Source organism: Urocampus carinirostris, chromosome 18 (genome assembly GCF_059441175.1).
Source record: "Urocampus carinirostris isolate Australia breed hairy pipefish chromosome 18, RoL_Ucar_1.0, whole genome shotgun sequence".
Classification (NCBI taxonomy): Eukaryota; Metazoa; Chordata; class Actinopteri; order Syngnathiformes; family Syngnathidae; genus Urocampus; species Urocampus carinirostris.
Genome location: NC_142366.1, coordinates 6859961 through 6882217, shown reverse-complemented (window position 1 = coordinate 6882217; position 22257 = coordinate 6859961). Strand labels below are relative to the sequence as shown.

The 22257-nt window shown below is 35.3% G+C and overlaps 1 protein-coding gene across 2 annotated transcripts in view; it reads right to left on the bottom strand.

Moving 5' to 3' along the window:
* The window catches only part of LOC148348246 (A-type potassium channel modulatory protein DPP6-like), a 173700-nt gene that overhangs the window by 82383 nt on the left and 69060 nt on the right, over positions 1 to 22257 (bottom strand). The gene's annotated exons all lie outside the window — the stretch shown is intronic.

The window sequence follows — 22257 nt, the reverse complement described above, 5'->3', positions numbered from 1 at the left end:
ATGTGTGCACATTTATCGTATTGTGAAGTATAAATATTATGAAGTGCTGCGTCTGTGTGTGTGGGTGTTAGGGGGGGTATCTTCGTCTTGTTATTATTTCTTTCCTTTCTAACAAGTGCTGCTCATGTGAGTGAAAATATATGCTTTTCTTTTTCTTTTTTCAAGCTTATCTTTGACATTGAAGCGTTCCCGGGGTGTTCCTAATAAAGCGTCCAAGTGCGCCGAATAAAAAAGGCTGCCGCGGCGCCGGTTTTAAGAGCCACTCGTATCTGCAGCGAGGGATAATGGCGCTCAGATAATAGCGCGTTGGAACCCTTCTCTCGCCACAAATAAATGTTAACGAGAATCTCCAGCCGCGGACAAATAAAAGGTTTGGAGCGTCCGCCGGCCTTTTGTGTCCTGTGTCTCACCGGTATGATTTTCTTTCACAAGTTCGATAAGCTTTTATTTTGAAAATGATTGAAAGACACAGGCTCCGCCCCTTAGAAAAATATTGATCAAACACCTTATGTCCCATGTTTAATTGTGTTTAAAGCGTATGCTTATAATTTGTTTTACCTGAAAAAGGACTCGATGTTTGGGTACACGCTATACACGAGGTCAGGGGTGTGAAACTCATTTCAGCTCAAGGGCAACATGATAGAGACTAGACTAGTAGATTAGAGAGAAAAAAGAAAGAGAGAGAGGTACGGAAAGAGAAAGAAAGAGGGAGAGAGAAAGAGAGAGAGAAGAAAGAGAGAGAGAAGAAAGAGAGAGAAAAAAGAGAGTAAAAGAGAGATAGAGAATAAAAAGGAGAGAGAAAGTGAGAAAGAGAGTGGGAGAGAGAAAGAAAGTGAGAAAGAGAGGGAATAAATGAAGAGAGGAGAGCGGAAAATATAGAAAAAATAGACAGCAGGAGAAAAAGAAAATGAGAAGAGAGAAAAGAGAGAAGAGAGACTAAGAAAGAAAGAAAAAAGAAAAAGAGCAGGGGAGAAAGGGAGAAAGAGAGGAGAAAAAAAGAAACACAAGGACAAAAAGAGAGAGTAACAGAAAGAAGGAAAAAAAAGAGAGGAGAGAAAAAGAGAGGCAAAGGGAAAGAAAAAGACAGCGAGAAACGGGGATTTGGGGGAATAAGATTTTATTTTTTCAGCACATGACTTTTACTTTATTATTTTTTCAAAAGAATAATTAAAGAAAAGAGAAAGAAATTTAGAAAAAGATAGAGAGCATAAAGAGAGATAGAAAAAGAGAGTGATAAGAAGAGTCAGAAAGAAAGTGAATGGTCCGGATTTATATCGTGCTTTTCAAGATACTAAAAGTCCTGTCAAAGCACTTAACAATGTTTTTCACACTTACCCATTCAAATGGAGACAAAAAGAGAGTAAGGAAGGGATAGGAAAAAAGAGATATATATATAAAGAGAAAGAGAAAAATAAAAAGGGGAAAAAAGAAAGAGGGAAAGAAAGAGTGAGACAATGAGAGAGAGAGAGATAAAGAAAGAGAGGGAGACACAGAGAGCGAGAGAGAGAGCAAGAACAAAAGAAATAGGGAAAAATGAAGCAAAAGAGAGAAAAAATAAGCGAAAGATAGAGAGAAAGATATATTAAGCGAGACGGAGAGAAAGAGAGACCGATAATGAGAGAAAAAAGAGAAAGAATAATGGAAAAGAAAATAAGAGAGAGTGAATAAAGAGATAAGAGATAAAGAAAAATAGCAACCGCGTCTTTGTGGGTGGCGCCTGGACATATTTGAAACTGCAGTTTGTTTTTCTCTTGCATTTCTCTCATTGTAGTCTCACCCATCTCGCAGCAGTGAAAACCATAATTCTTAACCACTAGTCCACCAGCGATATAGGTTATTTCTGCTAAGGCATCAACTTTTATCTTATGATCACATTATTTTTAGTCAAGGTACCAGGGAATGATGTTACAGGATAGAGAAAACAGGACATCGAGGTTTTTGAGTTTTTACTTAGGTTTTACTTAGGATAAGCGGTGCAGATAATGGATGGATGGATGTTGACAATAAATGATCTTAATCATGACCACACATATTCAATGTTAGTCAATTCAAATGCTTAGGTGAGAAAAAGTGAAACCAAAATTTATACAGATTTTTGATGAAAAATTAGGGGTGTACACAGATAAATACGATCATGTTTAATAAAAAAAGACAGATTTTTGTCATTTTCGCTTGTGCATTTGCAACAGTCGTTAGGCCCTAAAAGCTGCATGTAAATGAATGTATTCATATTAATGTACCTAAATTCTTTGTTTCTGCTAAAACACACCTTAAAATATTGTAAAAAAATATTGTAAAATAAGAGAAAAAATATAAAATCGATAATTTGCCTTATTTTTCTATTCATTTATTTAAGTAAATAATTTTCACAAATTATTAATTAATAAGAAACCATCTTCACTTGGCTTCAAAAAATAATTATAATTTTTCTAGTCCTAATTTTTTCTTTTGCTGAAAAAATAGGATAAAAATAATGCGGTAATCCAAATTGATAATTTACCTGAAAAAAATTTTCACATTTTTAAAAAACTTTTTTAATCAATTTCTTTTAGTTTGGTTATTTTACTAAAAATGATAGTAAATCAATCAATTAAAATATTAAATCTAAATACATATTAATCAATTAAGAATAACAAGACATAAAATGAGGAAAATTGATTAAATTTTCCTGGAATTTTTTTTTTTGCTAGGTTTGACTTTGCTATTTTACTAACAATAATACATTTAAAGTGCAATTTTACCAAAATCATAATAACTGTATAAAATATGAATTACTTAGAAATATGTTTTTTTTTTTCAGAAAAAGTAAATTCTTTATAATAATATAATTTCAACAAAACATTTATCAAACATTGATGATAAATTGTTAATTAAAGGTCAAATAAAAACAACTTGATATTATCCAAACTAGAAAAACATAAAATTCAATTTTAACATCAAAACGATTATTTACTAATTTTACATTTTTCCCAATTATTATAACATTCATACTAATTTTAATTAGCCTTCGACCGATGTTCCACACAAAACCTTAGCATGAAGCTGGTTCACTTTTGTCCAATAAATTTTCGTTTTTATTCCTTATTGTGGTATAATAATAGTCCTTTCAAAATAAAGCGTTGAATACGTGAACAGATTTAAAAATCTTCCAGGAATCAAGCCAAAGAAGCGTGTTGGAGAAAAAAGAAAAACAGCTGACTCGGGATGAGAATTTACATTTTTGTTAACATGGCAAAACGGGGGCCATTTTGCAGCAATTCCGTTTTAGCGCTAGCTGAATAATGCATGAACGCTAATGGCGGACAATATACGGAGGCAGATGCAAATTAATGTTTTGCTGTTGCGTCATCAATTTTGTTAGCTATTTTGAAAAAGGGGATTTTGACTGCGCTTTTATCGTAAATGTTTAATTAATAATCATGTAAGACGATTTTTTTTAAAGAATTTGATGTTGCCCTCTAGTGGCTGTTTTAATATTTAGAACTAAAAAAAATGAAGGTTTGAACTTTGAAGGTAGAAAGCATGGCGGTATTTTAAAAGTAGTGCTTTAAAAAAAGGCATGTTATAGACATCAGTCCAGGGTGGAAAAAAACTAAAAATTAGATTTTAGGTACATAAAATGACAAAAATGGTTATTTCGACATTTAAGAAAGGTCGTTAGTTAGGTCGTTAGGTCCAGAAAACAGGAAAAATTGTCATTTCTAGCATTGAAAATTGTGGTAGTTTTAGGCATAGACGACGTTAATTACAGTTAAAAAACAAATAACAAACATTTTCAGCATGAATAACATCACTAGTTCTCAGAGTAGAATGAGCTATTCTTAAATAAAGAATATGGCAATGGCAGTTTTTTGCTTGTTTTCCACGTTGAAGATGCTAGCTTTAAGCAAAAAAAAGTCCAAAATATGCGTTTTTTTTTGCTTAAATAATGTTGCCTGGTATCAGCATGGATGATGCTAACTTTGTCTACAGAAAACAACAAAAAAAAACAAAATCTAACAGTAAAAGCCTCGCACGTTTTAAGTGTCATTGACCTCATCTTTAAGATACAAAAAATAATAATAAGAAGAAGAACTTACAACATTAAAAATCGTAGTTTCTAGCGTAGAAGAGGAACTGAAAACACCAAAAAAAGCAAATTTTCAGCATACAAATGTTGCTAGTTTTCAGCATAGAATATGCTATCTTTAGGCATACCAGAAAAAAACAAAACAAAAGTGCTCATTTTAGCATACAAATTGCGCTAGTTTTCCGAGTAAAAGATACTTCCAGCACATAAAACTAGCTTTAGGCAGATAAAACAACAAATAAAATTGTAAATCCCCGCATAGAATAATGCATAGAAGATGCTAGCTTCAATCATAGAACACTGTCATGATTACCGATGTGAAACACCTGTGCTCGCTCCTTTGGCGCCAACTGCTTCGGACTCTGATTGGCTCCCTGTCCCTATTTCTACCCTCTCCTATCTGTCCCCTTTGGGCAGTCCATTTGCGAACCTCAGTTAATACTAGGCAAGCCTTTTTCGACCCGGACTCCTACCTGTTTTTTGCTCTCGTCTGTCCCCCGGCTTCAACCCATTTTTGATCCTGACCACGTCCACTTTCCCGTCCTGGCTTTCGACCTCTTTTGTCCCAGACCACGTCTACTCTCCTTTCCTGGCTTACGACAAGCTTACGACCCCGACCACGTTTTGCTCTCCTGTCCTGGCTACTGACCCGTTTTTCCATTCCCGACACCACCGTTGCTCGCCACGGAAGATCCACTTCCGCGTCCAGAGCGACCTGCTTCCCGCACCTAGCGATGGCCGGGGCCCTTCCTCTTTCCTCTCTCCTTTCACAAAACTTCTGAGAAACGTAACGCAATTGGGTCCTGTTTCTGTTCTGGTCCTGACAGAACAAAATAAAAATGGTTCTTTTCAGCATTAAAATGTTGCTAGTTTGCTAGACATCTAAAATGACAAATCCTGTAGTTTTTGGCATAAAAAATGTTGCTCGTTTTCAGCGTAGAAGATGGTAACATTAAGCAGAAAAAAACAGCATTTTTGAAAAAATTTCGGCACAAAAAATGTTGCTAGTTTACAGTGTTATAGATTCTAGCTTTGAGCATAGAAGACGACAAAAATCATAAATTTTAGCAATACTTTTAACATAGGAAACAAAAATACACCAAATTGATTAATTCTGGCATGTCAGTATTGGTTAGAAAAAACGACATAATTTTTAATTCCTGGCACTTAGAATTGTTGCTAGTTTTCAATATAGAAAACGTTTACTTAATTTTCAGCGTACAAAATACTAGCTTTAACCATATAAAACAACAAAAATGGTCATTTTCAACATTAAAATGTGACTAGTTTTCAACTTAAGAGTATGCTAACGTTGGGCAGAGAAAACAACATAATTTGTCATTTTTAACACTATAGAGTGTTGCTAGTTTTCAGTGTAAAACCTGCTAGCTTTGAGCATAGAAAACAACAAAAATATAAATCACAGCATTCAAAAGTCACTACGGTAGTTTTGAACGTAAGACACAAAAATACACCAAAATGATTAATTCTTATTAATTATTCTTTAATTCCTGACACTTAACAATGTTGCTAGTTTTCAATATAGAAAACGCTTACTTAGTTTTCAGCGTACAAAATACTAGCTTTAACCATATAAAACCACAAAAATGGTCAATTTCAGCATTAAAGTTAGTTTTCAATGTAGAGCACACAAATACACCAAAATAATTCATTCTGGCGTGTCAGTTTTGGCACTTGAATATGTTGCTATCTTTCTGTGTAAAAAAGGCTAGCATTAACGATAGAAAACAACAAAACTGGTCATTTTCAACAATAAAATGTGACTAGTTTTCAAAGTAAAGTATGCTAACTTTGGACAGAGAAAATGGCATAAATCGCCATTTTTGGCAATATAAAGTGTCGCTAGTTTCCATTGTAAAACATGCTATCACATAAAAATGACAAAAACAGTAGTTTTTGACGTCAAATTCTAGCTAGTTTTCAAGGTGGATGATGGTAGCTTTAGCCGCAGAAATCAACGTAGCTTTTTTCAGTAGTTCACAAGTTTTCAACGTAGAGCATTAAAATACTTCCAAAATGATTCTGGCATGTCAGCTTTGGTCAGAGAAAACTTCATAAATTGTTCATTTTGGCACTTAAAAATGCCGCTAGGTTTTAGTGTAGAAAATGCTAACTGTAAGCACTTAAAAATGATAAATACAATAGTTTTTGACATCAAACTGTCGCTAGTTTTCAAGGTAGAAGATGCTAGCTTTTGCTACAGAAATAAACGTAGCTTTTTTAAGTATAAGAAACCATGTTAGATTTCAGCATATAAGATGACGTTAAGTCCGAGCGCTAAAAATGCTAGCGCTCACTTTAAGCCTTAATTGTCCCTGGAGATTTTTGGGGGTAAAGAAAAATGTTCTTTGCACAGAAACCCAAAATCAAGAAAAGACAATGATAGAAAAAACAAACAGTTGGACGTGATCAGAAAGCGGACGATGGGATCTTATTAAAAATCCGAGAGAGTTTTATGCGATCGCTCACCGGTCTGAGACCCCCAAGCGATAAAAAAAATAGTTGTCCATGAATAAAAGAAATGGAGTCCCGGAGACAACAGACATAAGAAGAGTATACGGGTGACCTCATTTCATACACCCCAAAAAAATCCCTATCCCCAAAATCTTTTTCACGAGAAAAAAAAAAAAATAAGTGTCAAACAAATGCCAGCATACTGGATCAGGGCCACCAAAAGTTTCAATATGGCCCGCGTAAATACACTGTGGAGTAAAAGAGAAACATGACTCTCAGTTTGAAATATGTCCACTGGATGCTGCCAAAGTCAGGCACCAATCACAAGCAACTGGAGCTGTATTTCTCTCTTTGTCTCTCTTTCTCACTTTCTATTTCTTTCTCTCTCTACACCTCTCTTGCTGTTTTGGTCTTTCTCTCCCTCTCTCTGTCTCTATTACTTCTCTCTTTCTCTCTCTCTATTTGTTCTCTTTTTCTTCTTCTCCCTCTCAGTCTCTATTTCTTCTCTCTCTCACCATCTCTCTATTTTTTTCTCCTTTTGTCACCTTCTTTCCCTCTGTCTTTCTATTTTTTTCCCTGATTGTGTCAAATTCTTGTCTTTCTCTCTCGCCCTCTCTTTTTCAGCTACCTTTCTCTCTTGTTCTCGCTTTTTTTCCCTTGTTTGTTCTCTCTCTCTCTTTCACTATCTGTCTCTCTAATTTTCTCTATTTCCTTTTCTTTCTCTTCTTCTCTGTCTCTATTCCTTCTCCCTTTCCCCATCTGTGCCTCACTGTCACTATTTCTTCTCTCTATCTCTGTCTTTCTCTTTTCTCACTCTCTCTCTCTTGCTGTCATTGTCTACCCTTTCTCTTTCTTTCTCTTTGTCTCTCTATAACCCTTTCATTCTTTCTCTTTTTATCTCTTTGTCTTTGTCTCTCGCTCACTCTTTTCCTCTGTCTCTCACTGGTCTCACTCTCTTTCACTTTCTTTCTTTCTTTTTCTCTCTATGCACCTTTCTTTTTCTCTCTCTTTTTCCCTCTTTTTTTCTCTCTCTATTTGTCTCTCTCTCATGCTCTTTTCATCTGTCTTTCTCTGTTTCTCTTTTTTATCTTTTTCTCCTTTTTTTCTCCCTTTTCTCCCTTTTTTCTCTCTCTTTCGCTGTCTCTTTCAGTCTCTCTCCCTCATTTGCTCAACCCTCACACACATCCGAAACGCTCTGAAAAAACATCATATATAAATATATTTTTCTCACAACTCTCATATTGAAAACAACTCTGGCTGAAGAAATCTCAATAGCAAAACAAAAATAATTTGAAAAAAAAATCACAACAACTCTCACAAATATTTAAAAACCTCACACACACTACACACTTACACACATCTGAAGTTACCAAAACATGTTCATACATAAATATGTTTATCAATAAAAACACAACCAAAAAAAATCATCTCACATAATATCAAATGCTCCCAAAAATTGTTCTCACAACACAATGAAAAATAACCTCATATAACCCTTCACAGCAAATAAAAACACCTCTCACACATACACCTGAAACTCAGAAAATTGACCCAAAAAAGTCTCAAACATGATTTCTCAGTAATCAAAAAAATCACTCTCTTGTTCTCAAGCCCTCCCCAAACTTGTTCTCACACTCCATTAAAAATCTCACAAAAAATACACAAGCAACAACAAACACTTTCACACACACACACGGATATAGTTTTCATATTGACTCAAAAAAAATCACACATAAATCTGTTTCACATAAAAATCCCACAAACCTAAAATAAATCCCCCACTCTCACATATTGAAATGCTCCCCAAAATTCTTCTCTCACTTGAACAAAAAACTCACAAAGCCTAAAAAATCAAACAAATCTCATGATATTAGCAACCCTCTCACATAAATTCTAATACTTGAATCCATTTTTGCATGAAAAAACACCCTCAAAAAGAAAAAAAAAACAACACATCTCTCATATATTAGAAAACGGTCACCCAAATCTAAAATTCTCATACAAAATTTATTTTTTTGGATAAAAAAAAAAAAACATTACCCAAAAAGCCCTGTAAAACTCAAATGCTGACCAAATTGTTTTAACACACCAAGAGAGAACTCCTGGATCAAAAAAATCTCACATAGCCCAAAATAGTAAAAAAACCTCTCAGGTATTTAAGAAAACCCTCACACACTACCCTCAAAACACACAGAAAACAATCTAAATGTGTCTCGTAAAACACTAACAAAGACCATAACTGATGTGTATTTTGTGTGAGCAGCACAATGATGGCTTTTTTAATATGTGCGAGATCATTTTTTACCGGCAGCCGGCACGGAAAACGGCCCCGAGCATGTCTACTTGCCCTCACAGAAAAAAAACATCAGTCAGAAAACAAAATCACTTGTTTTTTTTTGTGTTTGCCTCCGGCAGAGTCGGCACGTTATCACCCGCCGCTTTGATTTTGACACTAAGCAATTTGGAGCAAAACAGAATGTGTGAGAGCCAAAGAAAAAAGAAATTTAAAAAAATGAAATAATACTATGACAGAAGAAAACCTTTCAACTGCTCAACATATCAGCTGCGTTTAATAATATGGCATTCTCCCGGGTATTCGCTGTTCAAGAATTATTTTCCTTGTGGAATAATGTAACATATTTACATAATGATACGTACAAAATATGTATTGTTTCGAGAAAACGTCAGGGTAAAGAAAATGGCTTTTATAGAAAAAAAACGCTCGACATGTCATTTGCATTTGATATTGTGGCATTCTCCCGAGTATTCACTGTTCAAGAATCATTATTTATTTTCTAATGAAATAATACAACATTTTGAAAAAACACCTTGTTTCTAGATGAGGGGAGGGTAAAAAAAAATAAAATTTTTGATTGAAATAATCTTTCAACTGCTCAACATGTCGTCTGCATTTAATATTGTGGCATTCTACCGAGGTTTCACTGTTCAAAAATATTTCTTTTTTTGGAATGATGATAAGTTTAAAACAATGCAAAATAATATATTTGATGTAGAAAAAGGGTGAAAGAAAAAAAACTTCGATGTCTGAAAACCTTTCACCTGCTCAGCGTGTTAGCTGCGTTTAATGTTACAGCATTCTCCCGAGCATTCACTGTTCAATTTCTTTTTCTAGTGGAAAGATGCAAAAAATTTCCCCAGAAATTCTAGAAATTCCATAAAAGGGCAAGGTAAAAAAATTAATGAATAAAACGTTGATGGAAGAAATCTTCAACTGTTCAATGTGATAGCTGCGTCCAACACTTTGACATTCTTCCAAGCACTAGTACTAGAGCACTGGAATTGTTTTTTTACTGCGGGAAGCAAAGTTTTTACCAAATACAATGTATATAAAATATCTCATCTCATCTCATCTCACTAGCTACACCGCTTATCCTAAGTAGGGTCGCGGGGGTGCTGGAGCCCATCCCAGCAATCATCGGGCAGTGGGGACACCCTGAACTGGTTGCCAGCCAATCGCAGGGCACACGGGGACAGACAACTCACTCGCTCATTCACACCCAGAGACAATTTGGACCGGCCAATTCACCTGAAATGCATGTTTTTGGAACGTGGGAGGAAACCGGAGTGCCCGGAGGAAACCCACGCAAGCACGGGGAGAACATACAAACTCCGCACAGCAAGTCTGGAGCTGGATTGGAACCCACGCAGGAGGCTCCCAAGACATGAACTGTGCCGCACATGCGCTAACCACTGCGCCGCCGTGCTGCCGTATATAAAATATTTTGTTTCTGAAAAAAGTTCAGAGTAAATGAATGAATGAATGAATGAACAAATGAATAAATGAATACAACTTTGATGGAAGAAAACCTTTTAACTGCTTAACAGGCCAACTGCGTTTAGCATTACGGCATTTTCCTGAATATTCACTGTTCAAGAATTTAGTTTTTTTTTTTGTGGGGTGCAGCAAGAGCTTTCCCCAAAAATTAACAAAAATATATATTGTATAAAATAAAGAAAGAATGTCAGCTGAGTTTAATATTACTGCATTCTCCTAAGTAGTGAAGGTTCAACCTTTTTTTTCTTGTGGAAAGATGCAAGATTTTACAAAATGCACAAAAATAATCTTGTTCATACAAAAGAGCAGAATTGAAAAAAATAAATAAAACTTAAATGTAAGAAAAACGTTCAACTGCTCGTGTCATCTGCGTTTACTCTTACAGCAATCTCCTGAGCGTTCCCTGTTCAAGAATTTTTATTTTCTTGTGGGATGATGCAAACATTTTACCAGAAAATTCTAGAACTTCTATGAAAGGGCAGGGTAAAAAAATGAATAAATAAAACATTGATGGAAGAAAACTTTAATTGCTCAATGGGATGGCTGCGTTTAACGTTAGCGCATTCTTCCTCCTAGCAATAGAATAATCTTTTAATTGTGGGAAGCAAAGTTTTTACCGAGTAAAATATATATAAAATATTTTGTCTTTGGAAAAGGGCACAGTTAATGAATGAATGAATGAATGAATGAATGAATGAATACAACTGTGATGGAAGAAAACCTTTCAACTGCTTAATAGGTCAACTGCGTTTACCATTACGGCCTTTTGCTGAATATTCAGAATTTAGTTTTTTTGTTTCTTGTGGGGCGTAGCAAGACTTTTCCCAAAAAATGAAAAAAATATTTAAAATTTAAAAAAAGAGCATTGAAAACAAAACTTTGTGGAAGTAAAAACGTTTTTTGTTCTTGTGGAAGGATGCAAGATTTTACAAAGTGCACCAAAAACATCTCAAGTCCACAAAGGGCAGGTTTGAAAATAAATACATGAAACTTGAATGTAAAAAAATCTTTCAACTGCGCAAAATGTCAGCTGCATTTAATATTACAACATTTTCCCGAGTATTCACTGTTCAAAATTGTTTGCTTCTTGTGGAAGAATGCATTTTTTTAAAAATACACAAAAAATATCTAAATTGTAGAAAAAGGAAGAGTAATAAATAAATAAATCAGGCTTTCAACTGCTCCACATTTCAGCTGTGTTTACCATTAAAGCATTCTCCCAATTATACACCATTCAACATTTTTTTTTTATATGTTTTGTTGCGGTAAATGATGCAAGAGAATTTACCGAAATCTGGGGACAAATTGCAGAAAAAAAAATAAAAGGGCTCTCCTGTAAAAAGAACTAAGATCTATAAATAGATGTATTTTTGGGACTGAAGATGACTCTTCTGTTGGGTTCATTATAGGATTTTAGCTATTGATGTCAAGTTCCGTCTCACGTAACGATTTTCGCCAATCGTTAATCGACTCGAAGTTCCACGAAAGCTTCCGGATGGACTTTAAGCCGTCACGCGTCCTCAACTTCCAACCATTTCTCAAAGAAAACACCATTAAGTAAGCGGCAGAGCGTCCCCTGCTCATTACTGTCGCCATTAAAACATAAATATTTGATCGTAGTCGTTGCTGAAATATGTACACACATAAACACATTCTTTATTATCTGCAAATTATTACCAATACATGTATAAATATGAAATTCCACATGTGAAAAAAGTATATTGCTCATTGAAAGTATTATTTTTCTTATTTTACAACAACTTGAATTAGGTGTTTCTCATATAAAAGGCAGATTTCATGAGGAAAATTGTCATGTCATACTGTTAGTATTACTTTTTGTCATGATTACCGATTAGTATCACCTGTGCCCGCTCACTTTGCGCCGGCCGCTGCGGGCTACCTGACTGGTTCCCTGTCCTTTCTTAAGCCCAGTCCTGTCACTCTTCGTCAGTCCGTCAGCGAACCTCTGTTGTTACAAGCATTTTGACCCTGAGTCCCGCCTGTCCCGTTTTTGCACCCGTTTTTCAACCTGTTCGTTCCTGATCTCCCCGTTTGTCTCCGGCTCTGACCTGTTTTTGATCCCGACCACGTTTGCTCTCCCGTCCCGGCTTATGACCCGTTTTTTATCCCGACTACGTCTTTGCTCTCCTGTCCCGGCTATCGATCTGTTTTTCCGTCCTCGACACCGCCATCTCCCGCTACGGACGAACCACTTCCGCATTCGGATCTCGATCCGATTGCATGAGCGGCTTGCTTCCCGTGTCCAGCGGGCACCGGATCGCGGGCGCTGCCCTTCCTCTTTCTATCAATAAACTTGTAGTTAACGCTACGTATTTGGGTCCTGATTCCGTTCTGGGCGTGACACTTAGGAAAAACAAAATATTACATCCCCAAATCACCTACTATATACCATATCAAATTCTCAATCGAATTAAATTAAGCAATGTTTCCAACTTCATCTCTCTGTCTCTCTCCCTGTCTATATATATATATATATATATATCTATATATAGATATATATATCTATATATATATAGATATATATATATATATATATCTATATATATACATACAACCAAACTAAACCAGTAAATTACTGCTTAAAATGGCCACAATTTGGATTTAAATTTGAAAAATGACAAGTAATACTTGCAAAATTATATAATATGGCAGATGATACATAATATCTCATTTAAAAAATGCTTTTATAGAGATAAGTATTCAGGTTTTTTGCAAACTAGAACAAAATATAAGAAGATAAGAAAAATCATACTTTTTGTAAGGCATTTTTACAGCACATAATTTTACTTTCAATAAATGAAACCAAGACAAGAAAGGGCCCATTTTTAAAAACCTTTTTGCTTTTATAGCAGCGCGAGCTAGGCTAATTAGCACGCTAGAAAAGTTAAGGCTTTATATAGACCCTTTCCAAAAAAACTCAGGTAGCACGAAAGGATTTTGATTGTAGTTTTGACATTCAACACACACACACACAAAAGACAATACATGAACTAACTAATAGTTTCTTTTTTGATTGACAGCTCCGCCACAGTTGATAAATATTTCATCTAACCCAAAGTGGTGTCTGAGGACTCTCTAGCGCCCATTCAAGTTTTTTTTAGCCAAAAGTAAAGGAGATGGACGCCCCCAAGACAATAATGAACTTTTAAGCATCGCTGATTAGCTTAGTGCATTAGGGTGGTCCTTAATGGGGGTAGAGTTTTTTTTTTTTGAAATATTGGGCTCTGACCCCCCGCATATGTTCTTATATCGATAAAAACACACTGTGTGCAATTTTGAACAATTTGGATAATATTTAGAGGTAGCTCAACGACTTTGAAATTTCCCAAAATGGTAAAATTTTGGCAATTTTCGAGAAAAAACGGAAATCTTAACCTTATGTGTACGGCGTTTTAGAACATCCAATTTCAGTCCATTGCTTATAATTGTAACACAAGAAAAGTTACAAGTAACTTTGTACACTAGGTCTGATATAATGTGCGAAAAATCCTTATTTTTCATACCAAAATTTCAGAGGCCTTGAGCGACCTCTAAATATCCTTTGATTTTGATGAAACTTTGCCTAATTACGTTTTGTATATATTGGAACATATTCAAGGGGTCAGAGCATGAAATTTTAAAAGTCGAAAAATAAGGACCACCCTATAGTGCATGTTAGCTTAGCTCAGCACGTCATTGCTTCCTGTTGTTGTTAGCCGGACTTCTCCAGGGACGAGAAAGGAAATTTGTGTCGGAATTGAACACATTGTTCTTGTTCTGATGGCAAAATTTTCTTTAATCGTCTTTTAAGATCAATTGTCGAAGCAACGCTTTTAAAAAATAGGTTGGCAAGTCCTGCATTTGGTGGCTATCTTAATGCACTAAAGGGCAACAAATTGGAAGCGACATTTAAATGTCTTTGACAGGCTTCTCCTTTCAAATATTGTTTTCCCATTCATGTGCAAAAATGTAGGACATGATGGATAGGATTTTTTTTTCCCAGCAAGGTTCATATTTTAGAGTAACAAAATGGGGTTAAAAATTCTCAAGTAAAATGTGTTTTTTTTTGGTACAATGATTTGCTTGTTTTAAGTTTTCTTTCTTTTTAATAATCATTTAAATGATACATAAAAAACGATAATACCTCATATTCAATTGCAAACATTTCAGTTAACTGTACTCTGAAACATCCACCCAATTTTTCAAACTTCAACGCCGATTTTAAAACCTACTTTGAAGCCTTACTCTGAACAATAGTTTTAAATCTGAGGAATGAAACCCTTACTCTGAGTTTGGAACTTGGGTTCAAACACAATTTCTCAAACTTTAACCATAATTCTAAACACTATTCAACCCTAGTTTGATAACCAGAGTTTGCAAACTTTAAACTTCATTTTACACTCTTCTTTTAATCCGATTTTTAAGCCATAAACTTGACTTTTATCTTAGTTTTAAAACCTATTTATCAAACCCTAACCCTGATTTTGGATCCATATTTCTACACTTAAATTTTAACCCCCAACCTTGATCTTAAACCATATTTTTAAAACTGTTTTGTTTTTTAGTTTTGAAGCCCTAACCATCGTCGTGAACCCTACTTTTTATTTCGAATGAAAATGTGAGCCTTACCCTCCAGAACCTTTTGGCCGTCTCCACCCTGGAGGGTTTCCTACCCAGGCCCATGGATGGCCCCATTGGATGCTCGAACAACATCTTGTCGTCCTTTTAGTTTGGATGCCGCGGACGTTCTGACCCGTCCGGGTACGGTTCGCTCCCCCCCTTGTTAGCGCCCCGCCCCGAACCATTAGCGTCAACAAAAACAACATCTCGTCCTCCGAGAACCCCGCCCGTTAATGGAAGCTACTTTTTGGGCGGCTTCCAAGACACTTTTTCCAGCCTGAGGTAATCCAACACCTGCCAAGGAGACGGCGCGCGGGGAACAATCGGCGCTAAATTGTTTACTCCGTGGTTAGGGCATCAACACGGCATTGAAAGAACCCAGTAGCATTCTGTGGATCCATCTTCTTTTTTAACTGGCACCCAAAAAATATTTTTTAAATTGTGCTTATCCTGATTTTGCAACTGTATTTTGAAACCTGATTTTTCAAACACTAAACCTGATTTTGCAACCCTACTTCTAACCCAAATTATAAACAGGTTTTTCAAAACCCTAACCCTGGTTGTGGACCATTTAACCCTTGCTTGAATCTGTATTTTAAAACCCCAACTTCCTTTTTACACCCCATTTTAAACCAATTTGTCAAACCCTCAACCTGATTAAAACCCCTACTTTTAAATAAAATGAAATACAATTGTTAAAACCATAACCTTTTTTAAAACCCGTCTTTTAACCTGATTGTTCAAACACTAAATCTGATTTTGCAACCCTACTTTTGGCGGCTATTTTAAACCCATTTTTCAAACGATAACCCTGATTATAGACCCTGCTTTTGACCATATCGTGAAATCCATTTTTTCAAACCCTACCCCTTTCTTTAACCCCTTACTTTTGGAAATCCTAATCATAATATTAAACCCTACTTTTAACCAAAGTTTGCTACAACATCTTCTTTGGAAACCTTCATTTTAATAATTGTAATCACTACTTTTAACTATTGTTTTAAATTTAAACATTTTAGAACCTGACCCTGTTATTGGAACCGTATTCTCAATTTTCACCCTAATTTACACCTTCATTTTAAACATAGTTTGAAACCAATTGTTTCAAACCCTAGCTTTTATTTTTACACCGAGTCTGAAACCATAGACTCTAAACATTACTTTTAATATGATTTTTAAAACTTAAACTTGATTTTAATCCCTATTCAAGCCTCTTTTTGAACCCAAATTTTCCAAACCTTTCCCCTGATTTTGCAACCTTATTTTAAACACAATTTTTCAACCTTGATTTCATTCCTTATTTTTGACCCTTGATATTAACCTGAATTTCCAAAACCCAGATTTTGCAATCCTATCGTGAAACCTGACTTTTCCCAACCCTAAATCCGACGTGAAACCCCTGTAACCCTTTGTTCACGAGACAATTTCCACACAAGTGTCTTTTTCATATCATAAAAAATACAAGCCTGAATTTTTTGCTTATTTACTACCGTGTGAGCATGGAAAAAAAAACTAAAGTTGTGATGAATTATCTCCAAGTTGATCTCATTTCAATTTGGAAAATTAAATTAAGGAATCTTCAGCCCAGTCGGGGTTGCCTCATTAAAACACAAAAAAAGACTTTAATCAGGGAAAAAAAACAACAAAACAAGCAAGCTTTAATCACACAGAAATCACGTACATCGTTTATCATCCCGCTTGTCAGCCGCCACAAAAAAATAATTTGTTTGCTGCTGTTGACATCGATAGACATTGATAGGAAGGTTAGAGTTTAAAAAAAAAATGCTCTAAGAAATGATTACGGATTGAAACACTTCGCTCGAAGGCGGGAAACAATACAAACGTGTTCACTGCCGTTGACGTCTATAGGCGTCACTCAAAGGGGAGGAGTTCATGTCAATGACATTTACATTGCCCTGAAAAAATAAAGGCTCCCTTTCTTATTTCTCTTTTTTTGCACAATTATCACTTATAAATGTTTCAGATCATCAAACCAATTTTAATATCCCACAGAAAAAAACAAAGGAAATAAAAAACACAGTTTTGAATAGGGGATTCCATATTTTAGGGTACAAAAAAAAATCTAGACCAACTTTTGCGAAAAAGTAATTGCCCCCTTAATCTAATAGCGAGTTGGGCCACCTATGGCAGCGAGAACAGGAATCAAACGTTTACAATAATGAATCTTTCACAACGCTATCAGTGTTCTCGTTTGCCCGAGTCCCTGCGTCCTATACGCATCATTTTTGCTGAGGACGCATAGTGTCAAATCAACGTGCGTAGCGGGACGCAACTTTTTGAACACAAAATTGTCATTATTACCCAATTACTTTTTTTTTTTTTAACAAAGATTTACCGCACTCCAAACTTTTCGTCAGGCAGATCCGCTATTGTTGTTTTGGTCTCGCGGTTGAATTTTTTGTCTGCACGACGATCTCGGCAAACGAGATGTCGTTGCTTCGAGATTAAGTCATTGTTGTGGTGGTTGTCGGCGAGGGAAGGTTAAGTATGCATACCTGTCAACCTGTACGTTTTTGCTGTACAAAGTACGTTTATCATGCATTTTAAGACGTGTACGACGTACAAGAAAAACGCAAATTTGTCAATCATGGGTACCATCCGGAAAACACCGACTATCATGAAAATGGCAAATCAATCAAGTCAAAGGAGTTCGAGTTTTGTAGTGAAAGTCCGTCTCTTTTTAGAGAACCGGCTTTTTCGGCTCAACTCATCAAAGAGCTTTGCTTTGATGCATTATATTACGAAACATTATGTTGTATAAAGAAGTTAAGAAAAAAAGGAAGTATAAAAGGCGAAAATGAAAAGAGACAGGTTTGAGGTTATCCCTTTAATCAGTATATTACCAACAATAATTTAATGCAGAAAATGAATTAATAATTTGAATAAGTAAATGTATTATTCTACTTAATTACTGCAGTGAACGTCCAAGCTACTTCATTTTTGAATCTTTTTTAATAAAAAACCTTATTCATGTCGAGCAACTCAGTGTCCCACAACAAAATGTTCATTAACAATATATATGATATAAGGAAACACATGTACAATATAACATATTAAACTACATAAATAAACACGTTTGAAAAAAAATGTGGTGTAAGATTTTTTTGTATTTTGTAAGGGAAAATACGACAGTTTGTAAGGGCATGGAGCCGTGGAGGTTGACAGGTATGAGTATGCCTCAGAAAAAACAGTTAGTATTAGGTGAAAATCAACACAAAATTGGTAATTTCTTCAGTGGCAGTAATAAGTCGAAACATAATGCAGAAAGTGATAACAACGGCAATAATTCTGGCACGAAAAAACGGCGGAGAAATTCTTCGGAAGATTGCGGAGACAAGGAAAACACGTGTGTTGAAGCGAACGATTCGACAAAAGAAAATAAACAAAAGAATATAGATTAATATAATTATTTCAGCAATATTATTTTGTATAATGTAAAATATTGTTGTGAACTGAAAAATCTTGAAGTGATAACTGATTTGTATTACCAATAAACTGTGATGATTAAAACTGAATTAATATATAGATTTATATTATATATTTGTCACCGATTTACAATTTCAACCTCGATAACACTAAATTTTGGGGACCCATAGGTCTCCTTTGGGACCCATAGATTTTTGAGTATGCGAGTCCCCGGGACCTATCACTTTTCAGAGGTAAAATGAACACTGCGCTATGGAGGAATTTGGACCCACTCTTCTTTGCAAAATTGTTTGAAATCTGCCATATTGAACGATTTTCTAGCATCTCAGCGTCACACCAAAGCATTTCAATTGAGTTTATATCAGGACTTTGACTTGGCCACTCCAGAACTTTCTTTTTTTTCCTAGCCATTCAGAGGTAAATTTGCTGGTGTGTTTCGGATCATTGTCCTGCTGCAAAATCCAAGAGCGCTCGAGTTTGAGGGCATGAATTTATGGCCTGGTGTTCTCCTTCGGGATCTTCTGGGAAAAAACTGAATTCATATTTCTGTCAAACACAGCAAGTTGTCCTGGTCCTGAGGTAGCAAAGCAGCCCGAGTCCATCACACTGCCTTGGCATCATGTTCTTTTCGTCAAATGTAAGAGGCTGCATACCTTCCAAAAAGAATGAATGTTTCTCCAAAAGTCTTGAGAATAATCAAGATGCTTTTTGGCAAATGCGAGATGACTCTTTGTGTTCTTTCGTGACAGCAGTGGTTTTTGTCTGGGTACTCTCCCATAGATGTTATTTTTGGCCAGGTTCTTTCATAGAGTGGCGTCATGAACACTGACCTTAACTGAACGCCAGTGTGGCCTGCGTTTCCTTGAATGTGTTTCGAAGTTCCTGGAGTCAACAACTCCTGGGCGGGTTTACTATACCATTCCCAGTTTTCTCTATTTGTGAATAATGGCTCTTGTTGTGGTGTGCTGGAGCGCTTCAGCACTGGAAATGGCTTAGTGACCTTTTCCAGACTGATGGATTTGAAACACTTTTTTTTTTTTTAAATGTTCTTAATTTTTTTTAGATCTTGCCAGGTCACTTGTGTTTTTAAGATTTTGTAGCCTACTTTGCATTGTCCAACAGATTGAATTTAGGTGATTTCTTGATACAACACAGGCGGTTGCAATAATTTTTGGTGTGGCCTGAACTTAGCAAACTTTAGCAAACTTTGTAAATACTGTGCTTAATCACAGTTTTTGATTTAACAAGGAGGCTTTTTTTACATAGGTTGTGATTATTTTTTTGCCTTAACAAATGGAATCAACATTTGAAAAGTGCATTTTTTTATTCCCTTGGGTTGTCTCTGTGTGATATTAAAATTGGTTTGATGTTCTGAAAACTTTGAGAGTGATAAATATGCCAAAACAAAATTCAGGAAGGGGACAAATATTTTTTCACAGCATTGTATAACCGCCACGAACAGAAAATGAGTTAATGCGCTAACGTATCAATGGAATCTCCGGGGTTGCATACAGGTCTGGAAAAAAGTTGTAACGAACACCAAAAAAAGAAGAAAAGGGGTCAAATAGTCATAGTTTTACTAGTGTTAATTACTGTTTAAAATGTTAATGCCATCCGAAAAATTATAACTTCTTTGGCAACAACCTATATAAACAACATTAGTATAACATTGAACAAATTCAACATGGAACCAGTTTTTTTCCCAGTTTTTATTTTATTTTTTATTTGTGCTCCAAACTGCTGCTATTTCATTCGTTTTAATAAGACAACATTAAACTTGAATTTTCAAACTCTGACCCTGATTTTAGAACCATAAATTTAAACCCACTTTTTCAAACTGTAACTGTTGTTTTAAAACCAATTTTAAACCTACTTTTAGACCAGAGTTATCAACCTACTCTAACCATAATTTTAAACCTTACTTTCCACCGGAGTTTTATACCCGATTTTGTAAACCTTACCCTCTCTCTCAAACCCTTAACCTGATTTTAATCCCTACTCTTAATCCTATTTTTCAACCTGAATTTTCAAACCCTAACTCTTACTTTGGAACCTAATTTTAAACCCAACTTTTTAAACTCTAACTCAGATTTTTAACCCGAGTTGTAAAACCCTATCATTACACCCAATTTGTCACACTTTCATTGTGATTTGGAACCAAAGATTGGAACCCCTACAATTTCCATTCCTACTTTTAACCTAAATTTTTCAAACCCTAAACCTGTTTTATATCCCGGTAATCAACTCTAGTTTTAAACCTGAATTTTCAAGTCCCGACCTTGATTTTGCAACCCTAATTTGCAACCTGTTTTTTTAATCAACCTTAGATCTATTTCCAAACCCTTTCAATTATCAAAAGACAATTTCTGAAAATGTTAGTGTTAAGACCGAAAGAAACACAGAAATAAATGTTTTCTTTTGCAATCAAAGGTTGGGATATCCTTTTTTGCTCACTCCTCTGTCAACTTCAGAGTAGACATAGTTTTTTTTTTTTCTCGTTTCACCTCTTCGACTCGCTCTTGTCGTCTCGAGTTCGACCAATCAAAGGGCCGGTAATGAGGCACTGGAGACAGAATCAAGCTGTTTTTTTCCGCCCGTCTCGCCGCACTAGGTTAGCTTTGTGGCTGCACTTAGCGTTGAGAGCATGAGCGGGGGAAAATAAAAATAATAATAATAAATGTGTTTTCGCACTCACCACACATCTCCAAACTGCAGGAGTTAAATTGGAAAAAACTCACTTAAAAATAATCCGTAGAAAAAAAAATAATGCTAAGAAAAGCTTGGTTACACAGAAATATTAACAACTAGCATCAATAACCGAGATCTGGGGGTTAAAATAACTGTATGAGGTCAAAGTGCTTTTAAAAAAACATCCGATTTGATTTATAATCTGCTGCATGTATGCTAACCATATCGAGATGCTATAGGTAAGCATTGTTAGCTTTGTTTGTATGATCCGTACATTTTTAAAGTGAAAACTAGCACATTGATATGTCATAGTATTCTTATAAGGAAATTTGGCTCAAATTAAGCTCAAGTTGATACTTGAAATTTAGCACACAACGTGAGAAACACACAAGCAATTATTTATTTCAATAGCAGAGAGCTTAGTTTTGGGAAAAAAAAACAAAAACAAAACATAGAATAAGGTGAAAGTGTTTTAAAAAAAACATACAATTTGACTTGAAATCTGCTGCCCATATGCTGACGATAACAAGATGCCAATGGTTAGCATTGTTGGCCTCAATTTTAAAATGATTATATCTTAAAAGACAGAACTACTTCATTAATATGTCTGTCTTCTTGTAATGAATTTGAATCAAATCGAACAAAAGGTGGCACTAAATGCTGGCAAATGACGGGCAACACAGACATGCTAATGTTTAGCATCGATAGCAGAGATCTGTTTCAATATAACTGTGTAATTAGGTGTAAGTGTTTTAGAAAACGGATCTAAATTGGGTTAAAATCTGCTGACCATGTACCAACCATATTTTGATGCTAATGGTTAGCATAGTTAGCTTTGTCTTCATAATCCTAACAAAACTACACAATCACTCAACTTGGTGCTTTAGATATAAGTTTTAAGTTATTATCTGCTAGCATAACGCTATCAGTCAGCGGTGTCATCATTTATCATCGAACGAAATTATCAGCAAGCATATATTCTTTATCCTCTGCTATATAAAACAAATGTTACTGCAGCTAATTGAGTGAAAAATATGGCCAGATATGTTTTTTTTTGTTTTTTTTAATGGATATTAACAATATAGGGAAGCTTCAACAAATTGATTTCATTGGAGACTAGATTTCGTAGTCTCCAAAAACAATGCTCGCTTTAGTGCCAACT